General features: G+C 42.9%; 1 pseudogene; it reads left to right on the top strand.

Annotated features, from left to right (window-relative positions):
* Positions 1-1,327: 1,327 nt before the first annotated feature.
* LOC111751647 (5S ribosomal RNA) lies at positions 1,328-1,446 on the top strand (annotated as a pseudogene).
* The last annotated feature ends 19,925 nt before the right edge of the window (positions 1,447-21,371 follow it).

Raw genomic sequence — 21,371 nt, 5'->3', positions numbered from 1 at the left:
TTTTTTTTTTTTGTGTGTGTGTGTGTGTGTGTGTGTGTGATTAGATTGGGTCCACAAGGTTAATCTAAAATAATCTCCCCATCTCAAGCTCCGGAACCTTAATCACATCTGCAAAGACCCTTTTGTCATGTAACATAACATATTCCTAGGTTTCAGGGATGGGGGTGCAGACATCTTTGTGGGGGCCATTGCCTGTCCTACGATGACCTCCTTAGCCAAGACTCATTCAGGAGTAAAAGTCCCCCAGAGATCACCCCAAGGAAGGGCCTATGTGATTCCCTCCCTTCCACTCGTCTCTCCACATACAGCCTCCTACCTCACTGGGACCATTTGGCCTGGACCTCTCAGCTGAAAACTTCACCAGACTCATGTGACAATGCATCACGGTCAAGGAGAGGCTGAGTACCTGGCGCAGCCTACTGCCTCTGGAGAGCAGTGGGCATGGCTGGTCCTTTCACCCCAAACCCTGAGCTTCCCAGTCTGTCTGCTCCTCTGCTGTTTCCTGAAGCTGAGCCAATGTGCCTGGGAGGATGCCACGGACTTTGGGCTTCAGTCCAATATGCCCAGAAGCAGAGGCTCTGTTTTCCTTTGCAGGGGACCATTAGAAGCTGGGGTTATGGTTTCTGTGGAGATATAAATATTACAATGGTATTGCAGCCGGGAACCCAGGAAGATCCAAATGCCATTCTGCCAATCATACCCTGCCCCTTGGCATCTCACGTAAGGAAGAGCAGTTGGACGAGAATGATAAATGCCATTTTATTGTTAGTTATGTTAGTGGCTGACACTCAAATCCAGAACCTGGTGAAAGGGTAATTGTATGAGATGGCTGGGGTCTCAGCAAGGTCTCTCACTTCCTCTCCTCTTGCCACGATATGCTGAGGGAGTGAACAGACCCCAATCTAACTTGCTTAATATATTCAGAGAGAGAGAGAGAGAGAGAGGGCAGGCCTGTCCTGGGGTGGCAGTGCTGCCTGGATCTACTCACCCCATACAGGCAGGAAGCAAAAGCGCACCCCAAAGACCAAGGCCTGCCTAGGACTGAGGCAGGACATGGAAGAGAGAAGGTGCAATCTGGGGTGGGTGCCTTTAAACTGCTGGAGCCGTGCTCACCAGAAAAATACGACCCAATGGACATTTGGGATTCTAACCTGTCAGATCAGCAACTGTTCTTGCTTTGGACAAGATGGGGAGGTACAGGATGAGGAGGTAGGGAGGAGTAAGAAAGAGACTAGCTGGTATTTGAAGAATGCGCAGAGGGATATTTCACTGGGGCCTGGTCCCTGGGTGGTGCAAATGGTTTGTGATCAACTTTTACTAACCTAAAGTCTATGGACATACCACCCTGAACGAACCTGGTCTCCTCTGATCTTGGAAGCCAAGCGGGGTCGAGCCTGGTTAGTACTTGGATGGGAGACCGCCTGGGCATACCAGGTGCTGTAGGCTTTTGGAAACCCTGTGGGCAAGTTCTACTCTGTCCTATAGGGTCGCTGTAGGTTGGAATTGACTCGACAGCAGTGGGTTTGTTTTTTTTCAACTAACCTAAATGTTGGCAGCTCAAACCCATTCAGTGGCACCTCAGAAGAAAGGGCTGGTGATCTGCTTCTGTAAAGATTCCAGCCAAGAAAACCCTACAGAACGTTTCTACTCTGTAACACGTGAGGTCACCATGAGTCAGAATCGATTTGACAGCAATGGGTTTGGTTTTTTGATTTTTTTTTTTTTTCCTACCTCTACTTCTGTCTCAACCCAGTGGCTGCCCTTACATTTCTGGGGATGGAGTGAGGAGAGTGCCTGTTGACCACATGCTTGTGAGCCCTGGCACCTTGACAATCAGGTGCCCAGCACTGTGAGTCCCTACTAACCACACCCAGCAGTGGAAGGACACATTGCCCGTAAAAGCCAATAAGCCAGAGACCTGCAATAGCATATCCGCTTTGAGATGTCCTGGCTAGCAATGCTGGGGTAAGCTGTTCCCCCAAATGTCAAGGACACCCTAAAGTCCTGAGATTCAAAGGACCATACAGGCTTTGGGTGCCACATTTCTCCACTGAAAGCTTACTGGGCTGGGTTTGGGGAGTACAAATTTCCCACATTCAGTGACTTGGTGTTCTCTAAGAAGTTTTCTCTAACACTCAGGTTAGAGTTAGATGTCTCCTGCCTGCTCTGTACTGTACTGAAATCACGTTCTACTAGTTTGTCTCCTCTAATAAATTGAATTCTTTGAGGCCATGACTATGGTTTTTGCTGTTGTTTTCCTAGCTTAGCATAAGACATCACACAGTAGGGGATCAGCTAATAGCAGTTGATGAATGCTAAATGATCGAAATATCCATCCTACCCCACCCAGCCCAGGCAGGGTTCCTGGCACAAGCCCATATCTCTCCATAACCACTCTGGCCATTTGTTCTGCTGTGGCCTCGGGTCCCAGAAGCAGGTTTCTCCTACAGCAGGTTTCACTTTGGGACAGAGGGAAGGCTTGTCTATAGTGATAGGAATTGTCTGCATAGAAAAGACAGTTGAAAACATGAAACAGAATGAAAGCTTAAAGGGAAACAATCTGCAGCTGTTTCTCTGCCTGGAATGCTCTTTCTCCCGATGGCTGCTGTTCCAGCTATTTTTGTGTAACAAACCACCTCAAAACTAAGCGACTTAAAATAACAACAGTGGTTTTATTTCTATCCCTCATGGTTCTGAGGGTTGACTGGGCTCAGCAGGGTGGTTCTTGCTCAGGATATCGCAAGTAGTTGTAGTCAGATAGTGGCTGGGGCTGAAATCATCTACCGGCTCCTTAGTCAGATGTCTAGAGCCCACTATTGGGGTTGGAACCGCTGGGGCTCTTCAGGCATCTCTTTCTCTCTATATGTCTCTAGCTTCAGCTCTGTCTCTCTCATCTCTCCAGTATCCTGGCTTCAAGGTAGGTAGATTTCTCACATGGTGGCTTACAGCTCCAAAGCCTCATGGAGAGAGAGGGAGAGGCAGAGAGAGAACCAGGAGGAAGAAGGAAGCCATATCACCTTTTACGACTAACGTCAGAGGCCACACAGCATCACTTCCACCACATTCTATTCATTGAAGCAGCCATAAAGGTCCACTCAGATTCAAAGGAAAGGGACATAGATTCCACCTCTTGATGGGGGAATAGAAAGGTTCTGGAAGAGCATGTGGGACCAGAAATATTTTTGTAGCCATTTTGGGAAACTCTGTCTACCCTTCCAAAACCCAGCGTGAGAAAAAAAGCATCCCCAAATCATCATGGTTGGTGTAACTCTCACTCTTCAGTCGCTTTCCAGTATTTCATACCCCTGTAACATCACTTAAGGAGTCCTAGTGGCACAGTGGTTAAGCACTCAGCTGCTAACCAAAAGTTCAGTAGTTAGAACGCATCAGCTGCTCCCCAGGAGAAAGATGTGTCAGTCTGCTTCCATAAAGATTTATAGCCTTGGGAACCCTATGGGCCAGTTCTACTCTCTCCTACAGGGTCACTATGAGTTGGAATCTACTCAGTGGCAGTGGGTTTGGTTTTTGGTAACGTTACTTAAAAACCAGTTGCCATCTAGTTGATTCCAACTCATGGTGGGTGATGCAGTTAACACGCTCAGCTGCTAACCAAAAGGTTGGAGGTTGGAGTCCACCCACAAGAGTCTCAGAAGAAAGGCCTGGAAATCTACTTCTGAAAAATCAGCTGCTGAAAACCCTGTGGAGCACAATTCTACTCCAACACATGTGAGGTTGCTATGAGTCGGACTCGGCTTGGCGACAACTGGTTTGGTTTTAGTTTAACATCATTTAGCGCCACAGGTGTTTTATTCTAGTTATATATACTGACACCTGTCTAAACTGTGAGCCTCTACAAGCCAAGGTCCTGTATTGTTCTGTTTTGAGGGAGCACAAAGTAGCAGGTAGCTCCAGTTTATTGACTTAAATGGAACGGCAGGACAAGAGCCGAGGACTGAGTACGGAACCTTGGGGGAAACCTATATTTGAGGGACAAGAAGCAAAATAGCCCATGAAGGAGTCTTTGTGGGAAGTTTTTTCCAAACCAAACTGGAACAGCCTTTGCAAAAATGTTGTGGGCGTTTTCCCTCTCTATGCGAATTGTCTCTGAATAAAGTGAGCTGTGTCTACAATAATGAACGACATCTGAGACACCTCCATAACTAATACTTTATAAACAAGAGTTGCTGAACAAGTTCACAATTCTCATAACGGGAAACTTCTGAAGAGTTAAACCTCAGAAGAAACCCTAACCATTAAATAGAACCAAACCTTGCAAGGATTTCCCCCTCCCTGAGAAATTTATGGTATGACAGGCATAAATTTACTAATAATCATATAGTCTTAAAATAATAACTGAGATGCCATTTTATGCCTATCAAATTGTAAAATGGCAATGATGCCACCAAAAAGATACTCGTACATTACAACAGAAAGGTGAGTTGACCAAGCCTTATGGACGATAAATGACTTTAAAGAGTTTGTTCTCTTTGATCTAGTAATTGCACCCTTAGGAATTTATTCTAAGGAAACAGGGACAAAATTCTTACTGAGGAAGCTGGAGAAAGTATATTATATGATAGCAAACTATTGGAAATGATCTGAAAGTTCAAATAGAGGTTTGTTAAATAAATTATTGTTAATTCACTTGCTGAAATGTTACACAACCATTAAAAAGATAGAGAGCATGCCCACAATATGACGTTCTGTGTAAATAAAACAGAAGACCAACTGCATAAATTGTAGACGATAGTAGGATCCCAATTTTGTCTACAAATTATATATGAAGGAAAGACTAAAGGCAAATTCCACAAAATGTTGACAGTAGTTATGTCTGAGTGATGGAATTAGAGACGATTTTTCTTTTTTAACAATAAACATGTAATGCTTTTGTAATTAGGAAAAAAATGTACTTTTTCGAGACGATCTAGCAATTGTTTCTGTGACTAGGTAGATGATTAACAAAATGGAGAAAATGTTTTTCTGGGAAAAAAATGAAATAATTTACGACAAAGGTCTTGGTATAGAATAACTCACACTTAAAAAAAAATCTCACATGCAAGAAGGCAGCCTGGACACATGCAGAAGTGCTATCTGGGAAGTGTGAAATTTCACACGTGCCAAAGCCTGTGCAGGTCCCTCTGAGCATTTCCTCTCTAGCACACGGGGACTTGTCGTCCTCCGGCTCTAAGACAGACTGTAATGGACGGCAGGAGTGCTGAGCTGTGCCTTTCCTAGATTTCCTGGGAAAGGAGGAACAAGTCCATTAACCTTTTTGAGCTCCTCAAGCTCCTGTCTGATATAGAAATCCACTAACCTCAAGGGCGCCTTCAAGCAAAAGTGAAAGAAAATGAAAGCCACAGGTAAGGCGGCTCTAGACAGAAGCCCAGGCCAAGAGGATGAGGACACCACAGAGAACGGCTTAGGCCCTTTGCTGAGGGTCTTCCCAGGGTCCTATTTCATAGCCCCCTTGTTGCAACACTGCTGTAGGCACCCAGAAAACAGCTGACTTTTCTGCTCAGGGACCCACAGCAGCTGCTCTGATAGGGAGCCTCAGTCGCAGGAACTAGTTACCATAATACCATCAAGCTGTCTGCCCTTGGCAATGCATTATGCAGTGGTGACAAGCTCATAAAACCTGACTTCCCTGTGGATACCCAACACCAGCCCTGGGGACATATACAGTCGGTGTTAAGGCATTTCCCAACTTGCAAATGGGCCAGTATCTTAAACCTTGTTTGTATAGCAATGGTGATGAGCTAGGGTGCCAGGGAAAGCACGTTATAAATGTAGCACAGTACATGGCACATAGTGGATGCTCAGTAAATATCTCATGACCAGTGATGGCCAAGTAGAGGTCAAGGTCCAGTTTTGACCCTTAGGAACATACTGAACCAAATGTGGCTGAAAGCTACATTGTTTTCTATTATCAGAAACAATTTTGCTTAATACTAGCAAATAAGGTATCAGAAAACCATTCACAGCATTAAATAATTGAATAATGAGCCTAAATATACTTATCTTAATGTGTCTGTTAAGAAGAAGGCAGGCTTACCCAGGGGAAGATGAGAATGTAGACTCTAGCAGAGACGAAAGAGAAATCTAGGCAATTTGAAGGAACTTAGAGATGAGAGACATTAGGATTTTATTATTTTACTTTTCATATTCTTTATGTAACATTAGCACTTCCTTTTTGGTTGACAGCCAAAACTGGGTCATTTTACAATGATTATAAGAGAAAAGAGGAGGGGGGAGAGAAAAAGAGGCAGCGTAAATCCATACTAAGACACAATAGAGTGACACAGACCTCCCACCACACACCTGGGCTGGAGCCGAGACAGGACCAGCATCCAAATCTAAGATTTGGGACCTGGTTGAGCCATTCACCAACTCTGACTTGGGGGTCAGAGACATCGCTCCCTGAGCTTCGATTACCAAAGCATAAGAATATCCACTTCATAGGGCTATTACTTTTGTGTTATGTGTCATCGAGTCGCCTCTGACTCATGGTGAATGAAGTGCTGCCTGGTCCTATGTCATCCTCACAATCGCTGGCATATTCGAGTCCATCATGGCAACTACTGTGCCCATCCATATCCCTGAGGGTCTTCCTTGCCCTCGTTGGCCCTCTACTTCACCAAACATGATGTCTGCCTCCAGCGATTATCCCCCTCCCATGACATGCCCAAAGTAAGGGAGTTCAAGTCTCTGACAATATTCTATGATCCATAAGATTTTTATCAGCTAATTTTTGGAAGTGGATCTCCAAACCTTTCTTCCTAGTTTGGCTCAGTCCAGGAGTGCTGCTGAAACCTGTCCACCATGGGTGGCCCTGGTGATAATTGCAAGATCAGTGACATGACTTCCAGCATCACATCAAAACACAAACCATCATAGTACGAAGAACTGACAGATGGAGGTGGTAGGGTTGTTGGGAGGGCTAAATAAGATCATGCATTTAAGCGCTCTAGCGCTGGTGCATAATAAATGCTAAATACTAGTTATTTATATATTTGTTATTTCTATTGTTATGAGAAATGGGTTTTCCTGAGCTCCTCCTCTAAACTCTAAGTAGGACTTACATCAATCATTTCTCTACTGCATACCCACTGCTTAGCAGACCTGGTATATGGCAGGGGCTTAACAAATATTTGTAGGGAAAAATCTACTTATTCCCATTTTTCCTTATGCTCAGTGGCATAGTTTTTTTTTGGTTTTGTTTCATCTATTCCCTTTTTTTCCCCTCAAGTGTTTTACATTATAAACATCATAGAACCCTGGTGGCACAGTGGTTAAGCACTTGGCTGCTAACTGAAATGTTGGTGGTTCCAATCCATCAGCTACTCCTCAGGAGAAAGATGGGACAGTCAGCTTGCATAAAGATTTCTGCTGTTGTTGTTAGGTGCCGTCGAGTCAGTTCCGACTCATAGGGACCCTATGTGCAACAGAATGAAACACTGCCCAGTTCTGTGCCATTCTCAAAATTGTTGCTATATTTGAGCCCATTGTTGCAGCCACCCTGCCATACATCTCACAGAGGGCCTTCCTCTTTTTCGTTGAACCTCTGCCTTAGAAAGCATGATGTCCTTCTCCATGGACTGATTCCCCCTGATAACATGTCCAAAGTATGTGAGATGAAGTCTCACCATTCTCTCTTCCAAGGAGCACTCTAGCTGTACTTCTTCCAAGACAGACTTGATTATTCTTCTGGCAGTCCATGATATATTCACTATTTTTCACCAATACCATAATTCAAAGGCATCAATTCCTCTTCAGTCTTCCTTATTCATTGTCCAGCTTTCATATGCATATGACGCAATTGAAAATACCACGGCTTGGGTCCCAGTCACCTTAGTCCTCAAAGTGCTATCTTTGCTTTTCAACACTTTAAAGAGTTCTTTTGCAGCAGATTTTCCCAATGCAATATGTATTTTGATTTCTTGACTGCTACTTCCGTGGGTGATGATTGTGGATCTAAGCAAAATGAAATCCTTGACAACTTCAATCTTTTCTCCGTTTATCATAATGTTGCTTATTGGTCCAGTTGTGAGAATTTTTGTTTTATATTGAAATGTAATCAAAACTGAAGGCTGTAGTTTTGATCTTCATCAGTAAGGGCTTCAAGTCCTCTTCACTTTCAGCAAGCAAGGCTGTGTCATCTGCATAACTCAGGTTGTTGATGCGTCTTTCTCCAATCCTGATGCCCCGTTCTTCTTCATATAGTCCAGCTTCTTGGATTGGGAAGATTGAAGCCCTGGAAACCCTATGGGGCAGTTCTACTCTGTCCTATAGGGTCGCTATGAGTTGGAATTCAACTCGACAGAAGTGGGTTTTTTGTCTAAAGATCGTGACATTTCATTCTTAAATATTTCACCACGCATCTCTAAAAAGGAAAGATACTTTCCTTCATAACCACAATCTCATTATCATACCCGACAAAATTAATGATAATTTCTAAATATCATAGAATACCTGGTCCATATTCAGATTTCTTCAAATATTCTCCCCACCCCCCAAGTCGTTTACAGCTGATTTCTTCACAACAGGCCCAAATAAAAGGACCCAAATTAATTTGGTTATTAGCTCTTCTACGTCTCTTTGGATCTAGAAATAGCATCCCACTCTTTCTTGTTGTCTAGAACACTGACTTATTGAAGAGATTGTAGAATACCCACCTTTTAGATTTGTCTAACTGCTTCATTGAAGTGACACCTAATATGTCCCTGTCTCCCTGTATTTCTTGTGAGCCGAAAGTTACATCTAAAGTCTTGACATGGTTCAGGTTAAATCTTTTTATCCAGAAAACCTCACAGATGATGCTGTGTAATTTGCACTGCCTCACATCAGGAAGCATATAATGTCTAGTTGTCCTCCTATTAGTGATGCTGAGATTGATCACCGAGTTAAAGTGGCGATGGCCTGATCCCTTCATTGCAAAGGTTTTTTTTTTTCCTCCCTTGGAACTAGCAAGTAAACCGTGGGGTAATAATTGGTACCTTGCAAATATGTAGTTCACCATTATTATGGATTGAAACGTATCCTTTAAAAATATGTGTTGTAAATGCTAGCCTCTATGCCTGTGGTTATAATCGTATTTGAGAATAGGTTGTCTTTGTTATGTTAATGAGGCAGGATTAGTGTAAACTGTGTCTTGAGTCAATCTCTTTAGAGATATAAAAGAGATTAAACATGCAAGCAAGCAAGCAGAGATGGGGGAAGAGACAAGCCAAGCCACATGAAGACTGCCCTGGAGCAGAAGCTCAGAAGGGACAAGGGCCTTCCTCCACAGCCAACTGAGAGACAAAGCATTCGCCTAGAGCCAGTGTCCTGAATTCAGACTTTTAGCCTCCTAAATGGTAAGAAAGTAAATTTCTGTTTATTAATTTAATGGTTATGAGTAGGTAAACCTACCACTCACATTTTCTGCTCCTGGAAGTGTATTGGCAAGCATCTGAGCTACTTTAGTGTGCTCTGGCATCTTGGTGGATACTGGTGCAAACTGCCTAAAAAACAAGGAAGTTGGTTTGTGCCGAATTTGAGTGTTGAGAGCCATTCCTATGAGGGGATGCTTCCTGGAGGAGTGATTATGTGAAACTTTTGAGTCTTTTGGCTTCTGTGCAGCTAGAGATAAGGCTTGCAAGTATGTTTACTATTTCCTTTGTGTTATTGGGAAGGTATGGTTACTGGCATTTGGAAATATTCAAATAAATGAGTTATTTTTTGGGTGAAAACAGTTTGTGATGCACTTCCTGGGCCATGGTACTGATATGTACCATGTTTGTGATGGGCTTCATGGAGCCTGACACCAATATGGCCTGCTTGCAGTTGGCACCCCATTTTTCCAAATAATAAAAAGCTACCAACAATGATTCAGCATCCATTCCATTAGTGAAAAAACATGGCATCACCAAAAAACTCCAAAAAAAAAAAAAAAAAAAAATTCATCCATGAAAAGGTTAAAGCCATCCACTTGTGTATTTCTGTTAGAGCAGTACTAGATAACTAAGACCGAATTTGGAACCAACAAGTGGGGGTGCTGCTCTAACAAACACCTACAATGTGGAAGTGGCTTTGGAATTAATGGGTAGAGGGTGGAATAGTTTTAAGGTGCCTAATAGTAAAAGCCTAGATTGCCTTGAAGAGACTTTTGGTAGAATTACGGACCTTAAAGGCAAGTCTGGTGAGGGCTCAGAAACAAGTGAGGAGAGCTGTAGAGAAAGTCTCTACAGTCTCAGAGAATTTATAGGGCACCAGCGACAGAACGTTGTTAGAAACGTGGGTGTTAAATGTGCTTCTGGTGAGGCTTTAAAAGAAAATGACGAGCATGTGATTTGGACAATGGCGATAGGATGATACTTTTTATGCAGTGGCAAAGAACTTGTCTGAATTACTTTCAAATGTTTGCTGGAAGGTAGAGCTTGTAAATGATGACCTTGGATATCTGGCTGAGGAGATTTCTATGCATGCTCTTAAAAGGGCTGCATAGTTTTCACCCCAAAATTAATTTACTTGAGTATTTCCAAATGCCACTAACCACACCTTCCCAATAACACAAAGGAGATAATAAACGTACTTGCAAACCCTATCTTGCTGTACAGAGGCCAAAGACACAAAAGTTTCACACAATTACTCCTCTGGGAAGCATTCCCTCATAGAAATGGCTCTCAACACACAAATGTAGCAAAGACCAACTTCCTTGTTTTTTAGGCAGTTGCACCAGTATCTGCCACGATGCCAGAGCTCACTAAAGGGGCTCAGATGCCTGCCAACACACCTCCAGGCATGGAAAATGTTAGCGGTAGGTTTGTTTACCCATAACCATTAAATTAACAAATGTGAGAGAAAAGAAATGGATTTAAAAATGAACTCTGCAAAATGAAAACAGAACTTAAAGATTTGGAAAATTCTGTCGTACAAACTAAGGACATGTGTCCTAGAATTTTCACCAAGTATGTGGCTCTTCTGTTAAAGAGATTAAGCCTGTGACTGATGGATCTAACCAATTACCACAGCAGAAAGCCCATCAGCTTAGACTGACGGGGATAGAGAAAGAACAAAAGGAAGGAACTCTGTCTGCCTGTTGGAATTCTACAGGCAGGAAACAGGCCAAAGGAGCTACATCTGTTGTCTTCCAATAAAAAGACAATCCCTCTAAGTAACTCAGAGATCAGCAGAACTGTTGGAAGGAGTGTGCCTCAGTTTCAAAGCATGGAACCACAGCCTGCTGGGTTTCAAAGGATGGGACCATGGCCACCTAGGTTTTAAAGAGACAAATCTTCACCAACTTGGTTCAGAGGGTGGGGCTGTGATTCATGAGTGCCGGGTAGATGGGGTCACTGCACAAAGCTGAGGGGGCAGGTCTGCCATACCCCAGGGGCAGAAGAACTAGGACCTAGGTGGTGGAGTCACCTCTCAAATGGAGTAGGAGAATGGAGCTGCCCAAAGCTGAGGGAGCAGAGCTGCTGTCCCAGTGGGCCTGGAAGGCAGAGCTGAAGCCCAGGGCTCAGGGGCCTCCACCCAGAATCCAGAGGGCATGGCCAATACCCAGAGTCTGGATGGCAGGGCCATTGCCCAGATGGTCCCAAAGAACAGAGGATTATTGTCAAGCCTTGAGAGCTAATGTAAATTGTTCTGCTGGGTTTTGTACTTGCTGGGTACCTGTTATCACTTCTTTCCCTCCAATTTCTCCCTTTTGTAATGGAAATGTCTACCTTGTATCTATTGTACCATTGTACTTTGGAAACAGAAAACTTGTAGTCTAGATTTCACAGCTTTGCAAATGAAGAGGAATTTTGACTCAGGATGGAATATGCCTAAAATCTCACCCACATTTGATTTAGATACTTAAGAAGATGAGATTTTGGACTCTAGGTTGATTTAAGATCTTTTGGGATGATGTGATGTGGTGAATGTGTTTTGCATGTGGCAAGGACTTGAATTTTGGGGGACCAAATGGTGGAATGTTATGGATTGAATTGTGTCCCCCCAAAATGTGTTGTAATTCCTAACCTCTATACCTGTCCCCAGAGAACATCATGCTTGGTAAAGTAGAGGATCAGGGAAAGAGAGGAAGGCTCTCAATGAGATGGATTGACACAGTGGCTGCAATGATGGAGTGAAGCATAACAATGATTGTGAGGATGGCTCAGGACTGGGCAACGTTCCATTCTGTTGTACGTAGGGTTTCTATGAATTGGAAGCTATTCAATGGCACCTAACAACAACAACAACATACCTGTGGTTATAATCCCATTTGGGAATGTGTTGTCTTTGTTATGTTAACGAGCAGGATTAATGCAGTGTGTATCTTGAGTCAATCTCTTTTGAGATATAAAAGACATTAAACAAGCACGCTAAGCAGGAGAGATGGAGAAGAAAGATGCCAAGCCACATGAAGACTGCCCAAGAGCAGAAGCTCAGAAGCAACAAGGACCTTCCTCCAGAGCTGACAGAGAGAGGAAGACTTCCCCTATAACTGGCACCCTGAATTTGGACTTCTAGTCTCCTGAGTTGTGAGAAAATAAATTTCAGTTTGTTAAAGCCATCCACTTATGCTATTTCTGTTATAGCAGCACTGGATAATTCAGACAACCATCAACCTTTCACCAGATGGTTGTAGTATTCACTGATGATCCCTGCCTGAATCAATTATCCCAATAGGGGTTTGCAAAATGGCAATTTTCTAATTCTATCATTCCTTCTTCCTTTATGAGCTTGCATTCTTCTGTAAAAAGATTTTCCCTGGTCAACAGAGGCTATTTGGTTACTCTGAAGCACAGCTCCTAGTGAAAAGACAGGACATACCTGCATATTCTTTCTCTTTAACAACCAATTTTCCATGTAAGCTATTGGCAAATAGCAGTATAATTTAAGTACTAAATTTAAATTAAGAGATTCAAAGCAAATATGACAAAAGGGGTTTCCTCCGTTCGCTGGCCCCAGAAATAATTGTCACTGGGCAGGCTGCTTAGTGGACATTATACCTCTGATATCACCCCCTTGATTTCTCAGATTCCTTCTCAGGTTGGCTGATCCTAAATCTAAGATAAAAAGTGGCTATTGTATTGCAGTAGCCCCTGGTTATGTGATTTACGAGCTTGGTGCTCATTTTCCCACTATAATTAATTGGAAGGTGATTTTTCCAACGCCTCCCTTGGAAGAGTATGCCACAAGCAGATGGAATCCAGTATCACTTATTTTTCTCTTTGGCTTAAAATTTTATTTTAAGCATTCCAACGAGAACTCTTAATTACAAAACCTCAAATCAGAGTAAATAACTCCCCTTCATCCCCACTGACTACACCGTTTACATGTGGCTAGGCCGGCTGCTAACAAAAAACCTCAACTCTCCACCCAGCCAAGCAACACAAACTGCATGGAGCTCTTTAGTACATCCTCATAAATCCAGCCCCGCTCGCTGCTTCTTCATTCCAGCCCCTCTCCTCAGCCTCCGATCCCCTGCCTCTCTAGCCCCCCTGCCCCCCATCACTGTGCTCTGCCCAGCCCGCTGCAGCGTGGTGCTCCCTTCCTGAAATCAGATGCAGAGTTCCCTACCCTCTCTCTGACCCTTTTGCCGCCATGCTGCAACATAAGCTCCCGTCTAATTGCTGCTCTGCCTCTCTCAGCAGAACTTGACCTCTTTCTGGGTTCCCCTCTTAAAGCAACTGTCTGTGTTTTTCATTATGTTTGCCAAGATGTATTAGCTTGACCTTTTCCCGGATGAAGCTCATTTTGCTACTTTTTCTGAAACCTCTGAGGCAGCAAGTTTCAGAATGTAGCCTTTGGGGGGACATTTTTGGTCTATGAGCCTTCAGCCAAGACAGTTGAGTTAAACAGACTGCACCTCCTGGTACTGCCGGAGAACGGCCCCTTTAAGAAGTGGACACGTTCTCCTTCCAGTTCTAAACCTCAGTTGGAAGTTCAAAAGCCACAACTTGAACATACATGTCCTGCCCAGAAAACTGCCCCAGCCTTACGGCTGACTTTCTCTTACCAGGCTGCCATCCTCAAACCCAGCCCAGGCAAACACAAGCATCTCTCTTTAAGCATGGAAGTCTCAAAGCCTCCACCCTGAAAAGGAAGTTGAAAGCCAATTTCCAGGCACCCTCAGCTTCTGTAGTCAGATCGGCAACCTGGCAAGACAAAGCGGCTCCGTGTCAGCCTGTGTTTGCCCAGTGCAATGCCAGCCGAGAATTCTTCTCTGATCACTGTGCAGATGCCATCTCTGTTCTCAGCTAATCCTTCCCTTAAAAATAAAAGTGTTCACGAAACTGAGAGACAAGAGAGGGGAAAAGCAGAGTGATAAGAATGCTAATGCGATGAGGGGAGTTCTCCAGCATTTAGCTTTGCTAGCAAAAAAAAAAAAAAGTCATCTATGAAAAGCTGCAAGGCTCTCTTGCAGCCTGGAGCCTTGGCCAGGGGACAGATTTCTTTCCTTCAACTCAGTTTCTTCCAAGCTCTTTTCTTTCTTTTCTCTTTTAACTGAGCCCTCTTTGTCTGGGAAGCAATCCACAGACCCAGTGAGGCCTGTACTGTGCGGACCCTAGAAGCAGATGAAACTAACTCCCTGCTGATGGGGACACTGGACCATCTGAGGGTACAGTTGGGAGACCCTACTCCTCAGTCTAGTGGGGCCCTGAAACGGTCATACCCAGATCTCCCTGCTACTTTTTCTATCACTTTTCGTGCTGTTTCATTCCTTTTGCCTTCTTCTCCCTGACTTCCCTCCAATGACAAGCCCTTTCCTTTGGTGGCAACTATGACCAAGGGAGTCACCGGGCACAAGGCTACCTCCTCACACCCCCTTCCTCCACTTGGTATTTGACAAAGCTGATATGAAACGACTTGACATATCCAAGGATGGCCTTTTCCCTGACTTCATTGTTTGGATGCAGGACCCCAATGTCTTTGTAAATAAAATGCTATAACCTCAAGAGACTTGCCTGCTGTAGAGAGAGGAATAAATAAATCAATATGTAAATAAATCCACAAGAGCGAGGGGATGGACTGAGACTTTGCAAACTGTGATAAAGCAGCTTAGAAGATGGACGTTGCTGTATTTCTGGTGAGCGCTGATTGAAGGGCTGTGATTCCAGCCATGGGCTGTGGGAGAGAGAAAGCGAGCCGTGACTGAAATTCCCTCATGGATTGATTTGACTCAAATATATTCCAGGAGCCCGTCTAATTGCTGGTTCAGTCTCAGCCTTTGATTTTTCTTCTCTCAATTCCGTGCATTTCAAACAGTTTCTATCAAGGGGCCCTGAGCTGCACCCTCAGCCATATTGAAAATCCTTTTGGATTCATGATCGACCAAGTCTTCTGAGAACACAGTGCTGGGAATTTTGCCCTTGGCCGAAGGAAGAACCAGACGCTCCCTACCTGGGAGAAAAAGCAGGCTGGTAATTCCCAGGGAAGAAGTTAGTTGTTCTCATTTTGAATTGGAAGCACAGGTGGCAGGCTTTTACTGTTTACACAAATTCAGAGCTACATTGCTGTTGGGGTGGAGCCCGGGGGAAGGTGGGAGAAGAGTTTCCAATCTGGAGGGTCCTTGTGCAGTGTCCATCCAGCACAGAAAGCCACAGACACTGACCTCTGGAGTCTGACCCACGACCGTTCCACTAAGTCAGAGCTCTCTACTTCAACTCTGCTTTTTGACAACAACATGGATTACCATCTGATTCATTCTCTCTCTCTCTGTCTCTTTCTCCTTACTGTAGAAATTCCAAACATATATAAAAGTAGAGACAATCATAAAATGATTCCCCATACCCAGCTTCAGTAATTATCAACTCGTGGCCAACCATGATCACTTATATGTCCACACATTTTCACCACCATTCCTCATCTTGCCCAGCTGATTTTGAAGCAAACTCCAGATATCATGCCATTTAATCTGTAAATAGTTTAGCACATATCTCCAAAAGATAAGACCCTTTTTTGGACACAACAAGAATTCCATTATTGTGCCTAGCAATAATAACAATAATTTCTAACGTCTTCAAATGTCCAGTCAATGTTAAAATTTCCCCAATGTCTCAGTTTAGTACAATTGTTCAAGTCAAGATTCAAATAAGGTCCATATATTATAACTGGTTTATGTGGCATGTAATCTTTTTTCATGCGGATTCTCTCTTTCTTTCTCTTAAAATTTATTTTTTGAAGAAACTGTGTTATTTGAACTGTAGAGTTTCCCACACCTGTATTTTGCTGGTTGCACCCTGTGGTACTGTTTAGCATGTTCCTCTGTCCTGTGTATTATCTTTCAGTTGGTAGTTAGATGAAGAACTTCATTGAATTCAAATTTGTTTTTTGTTTTTTGTTTTTTTTTAACAAGAATACGTTATAGGTGGTGGCGTGTTCTTGTCTCTTTCCCTTTGGTCACAGGGTAGGAATGCCTTTCTTGAACCCATCGTATTTGGGTAGGGCCATCTGACTAGTTTTGACCACCAAATTGTGGGCAGTATTGATATACGTCACTTCTAAGCTCAAGTATTTAGTTGCTGGGAAAGAAACTTCTTTCCCTACTGTTACAGATTGAATTGTGTCCCCTAAAAATGTATGTCAAATTGGCTAGACCATGATTTCCAGTATTGTGTGATTGTTCACCATTTTGTGCTCTGATGTGATTTTCCTATTTGTTATAAACCCTAGCTCTATGATGATAATAAGGCAGGATTAGAAGCAATTATGTCAATGAAGAGGGACTCAATCTACAAAAAAAAAAAAAAAAGGTTGTATCTTGAGTCAAGCTCTTTTGAGATACTAAAGAGAGATGTGAGCAGTGAGACAGGGGACCTCATACCACCAAGAAGGCACTAGGAGTATAGTGTGTCCTTTGGGCCTGGGGTCCTGCATTGTGAAGCTCCTAGGCAAGGGGAAGATTGATGACATAGACCTTCTCCCAGAGCCAACAGAGAGAGAAAGACTTCCCCTAGAGCTGGCACCCTGAATTCAGAATTTTAGCCTCATAAACTGTGAGAGAATAAACTTCTGTTTGTTAAAGCCATCCACCTGTGGTATTTCTGTTATAGCTGCACTAGATAACTGAGACACCTACCACGATCCTTCTTTCTCCCTACACTATAACGACCAGTGATGTTCGAAATGGTGGCTCCTCCGTCAGCCTGGGTCTCAGGGTAAAGAGCACAGTGCAGAGCCCTGCTGATCCATGATGGATGCGTAGCATTACCAAAACAAACCTCTGTTGTTACAAGCCACTGAGATCTGGGGATTATTTGTTACCACAGCATAACCTAGCCTATCCTGACTGATATAATAGATCAGACATGCTTGAGGCAAAGAGACTATCTAGGGTGGCCTTGAGATTGTACCACCTTCTTGAAGTTCCAGGGTCTGATGTAAGCTCCTGTGTGATTTATTGGTCCAGGAGTGATTATTCACTTTGGTGACACATCCAGAACTTCCTGGCCTGCCTCCCTCCACATACCCAGAATAGTGGAGGCCTCTCATCCCTCATGATGCCCTGCACTACCATAGGGCATGAGCCAAGGCCAAGGATGGCCTAAGAAACTCAAGGTGTGGTAGGTAGAGCAATGGCCCCTCGAAGATGTTATGCATTGGTGTTTCAATGATAGAATGCTCACCTTTCTTCTGGGATACCTGGGTTCAATTCCCACCTCGTGCACAGCCACCGCTCACTTGTCAGTGGAGGCTTGTGTGTTGTGATGATGCTGAATAGGTTTCAGCAGAGCTTCCAGACAGCCTAAGAAGAAAGGCCTGGTGATTTACTTCTGAAAATCAGCCACTGAAAACCCTATGGATCACAATGGTCCAATCTGTAACTGATCTTGTGGTAGTGTAGGACCCAGGCAGCATTTTGTTCCCTTGTGCGTGGGATACCATGAGTCAGGGCTGACTCAACAGCAGTTAACAACAACAAAGATGTCCACATCCTAATCCCTGGGAACTGTGACTATGGTGCCATATACGGCCAAAGGGACTTTAAAGATGTGACTAAGTTAAGGATCTTGAGATGGGGAGATTTATCCTGGATTACTCTGGTGAGCCCAATGTAATCACAAGGGAGCTCATAAGTGAAACAGGGAGGCAGGAATGTCAGAGTCAGGGAAAGATTTGAAGATGCTATGTGGCTAGCTTTGAAGATGGAGGAAGGGGGCTATCAGCCAAGGAATATAAGTAGCTTCTAGTAGCTGGAAAAGCCAAGAAAACAGAGTCTCCAGAGGGAATGCAGCCCTGCCAACACCTTGATTTTAGCCCAGTGAGACTTGTTTCAGACTTTTGACCTCCAGAACTGTAAGATAATAAGCTTGTGTTGTTCTAAGTAACAAGTCTATGGCAATTGATTACAGCAGCAATAGAAAACTATATACAACGGAAGACCCACTCCTGCTTCTGAGCATGCTCAGGAGCCCGTCGCCCAAACTTTCCAGAGCCACAGGACAAGATGTACTTGATGGAGCCCCTGGAGTCCCTGGTGACTGTCCTATGGCAATGGGGTCTGTCAATAGGCTGATTCCTATAGTGATTATGGTAGCTATTCTTCAAGCTCTTCCAAGTTTGAATCCTCTATTGTCCCTCATGTTGAAATTGCTATAACCCTTGAACCAATGTACTGTGTCTTCCTTATTCACTGCTATATATTGACCATGTAGGTTGTTGTTGTGTGCCATCAAGTCAATTTCAACTCATAGCAACCCTATAGGATAGAGCAGAACTGCCGCTATTGGGTTTCCTAGGCTGTAATCTTCACAGGATTAAATTGCCAGGTCTTTTCTCTCATGGAGCTGCTGGTGGGTTTGAACTGCCAACTTTTCAGTTAGCTTCAAAACGTGTAACCATTGCACCACCAGGGCTCTTTTGGCAATGTAGTAGAAACCAATAGCTCTTAAGTGAATGGAAGAAAGGATGAGTGAATAAATGGCATGAGAATTCTCTGAATATGTATATATTTCTTAATGATTTACTGAAAATCTCCAGCAAGAAGCACAGCCAGCTGAGTTATGCACAGTAAAAAAATTCAAAGAAAACAGCAAACGGATACAAAAAGTATTTAATGCTTTGCCCACTCGCAGCTTTGTCAGGTGCAAACACAAGCTGTATGATTGTTCTTCGCTGGCTGATTCTTTTTGATTTCTTCCGCGTGCATGTTTTATCTGTGTGTGTGCTTACAGAGGGGATTTCTGACGGTGCAACAGATCCTTCTTCCCCTGGGCACCTGTTTCCTCCAATTTATTAAAATTGAACTCATTTTTAGAGAAGTAGCATGATTTTGTAAGCAAGGATGTTCAGTGGGACCAGAATGAAGGCCACAAGCTCATATTTGTGTGACCTGAATCTAGTTTCACTCACTCACATTTATTCAAACCCCGTTATTGAATAACAACAAGGACAAGAATTAGAGTTCATGCTGTCATCAAACAACATTTTGGATGAGAGCTACAGAAGTAAAAATCCCATTTTCACAAAAAGAAGCATATCTCACTTAATGTCAGGGACCTGGTGCTGAAAAACAAGAAATTCTGCCCCCAAACACTGATCATTATTTTAAATAAAAAATAATGATAAATCGTTACATAACAGCCCCAAATTCCCAAATGATTTTCTAAAATATCACAGAAACCTGGCCAAATGCCTATACATGTAACAATCATCATGTTTGCATGTAAAATGCTTAAAAAGTCACTCTCTGATCATGAAACAAATTTATAAAATTATGACACTTAACTAAAAAATGAATCAAACACCAAAATGAAAAACCTAAAACTATAAAACTTCCAGAAGAAAATCTTTGCAGCTTTGGATTAGGTAAAGATACTTGCTTAGCTATGACACTAAAAACAAAACTTAATAAAAGAAAAAAAAATTGCTAAATTGAACTTCATCAAAATTAAGAACTTCTGCTCTTCCAAAGACATTATTAAAAGAATGAAAAGATAATTCAGAGATTGGGAGAAAATATTTGCAAATCACACGTCCAATAAAGGACTTGATTCAGGAATATATGCAGAACTCTCAAAACTCAATATTAGAAAAGAAATAGCCCAACTTAAAAAGGCGGGTACTGAAGGAAGAAGTCCAAACTGCACTGAAGGTACTGGCGAAAAACAAGGCTCCAGGAGTTGACAGAATATCAACTGAAATGTTTCAACAAATGGACACAGCACTGGAAGTGCTCACTTGTCTATACCAAGAAATTTGGAAGACAGCTACCTGGTCAACTGATTGGAAAAGATAAAGATGTATGCCTATTCCCAAGAAAGGTGATTGAACCAAATGCAGAGATTATCAAACAATATGTCAATATCACACACAAGTAAAATTTTTCTGGAGATCATTCAAAAGCGGCTGCAGCAGTGTATCACCAGGGAACTGCCAGAAATTCAAAGCCAGATTCAGAGGAGGATGTGGATCCAGGGATGTCATTGCTGATGTCAAGTGGACCCTGGCTGAAAGCAGGGAATACCAGAAAGATGTTTACCTGTGTTTTATTGACTATGAAAGGGCATTCGATTGTGTGGATCATAACAAATTATGGATAACATTGTGAAGAATGGGAATTCCAGAACACTTAATTGTGCTCATGAGGAACCTATACACAGATCAAGAGGCAGTCTTTCGAACAGAGCAAGGGGATACTGTGTGGTTTAAAGTCAGGAATGATGTGCATCAGGGTTGTATCCTTTCATCAAAGCTATTCAATCTGTACGCAGAGCAAATAATCTGAAAAGCTGGACTCTATGAAGAATGGGGCATCAGGACTGGAGGAAGACTCATTGACAACCTGCGTTAGGCAGATAACACAACCTTGCTTGTTGAAAGTGAAGAGGACTTGAAGCAGTTACTGATGAAGATAAAAGACCACAGCCTTCAGTATGGATTACACCTCGACATAAAGAAAATAAAAATCCTCATAACTGGACCAATACACAACATCATGATAAACAGAGAAAAGACTGAAGTTGTCAAGGATTACATTTTACTTGGATCCACAATCAACATCCATGGAAGCAGCTGTCAAGAAATCAAAAGATGACCCTTCAGCCAAAGATTGGACAGGTACATAAGACAAAGTGAGACTAAAGAGGCACATCAGTCCAGGGGCAAGGATTAGAAGGCAGGAGGGAACAGGAAAGCTGGTAATAGGGAACCTAAGGCTGAGAAGGGAGACAGTTGACATGATGTGGAGTTGCTACCAATGTCATAAAACAATACGTGTACTGATTGTTTAATGAGAAGCTAGTTTGTTCTGTAAACCTTCATCAAAGGACAATAAAAAAAAAAGTTTTCCTCATAGTTTAAGGCCTACTTGTAGAAAGAATCCTTTCCTCATCAAATTGCTTTGGTGTCTTGGTCAAATTTTTTTTATCATATAAGTGTGGAGGTATTATGAGACT

This window comes from Loxodonta africana, chromosome 13 (genome assembly GCF_030014295.1).
Source record: "Loxodonta africana isolate mLoxAfr1 chromosome 13, mLoxAfr1.hap2, whole genome shotgun sequence".
Taxonomy (NCBI): domain Eukaryota; kingdom Metazoa; phylum Chordata; class Mammalia; order Proboscidea; family Elephantidae; genus Loxodonta; species Loxodonta africana.
Note: the sequence above shows the minus strand (reverse complement) of the source record. Positions and strands in the feature narration are given on the sequence as shown.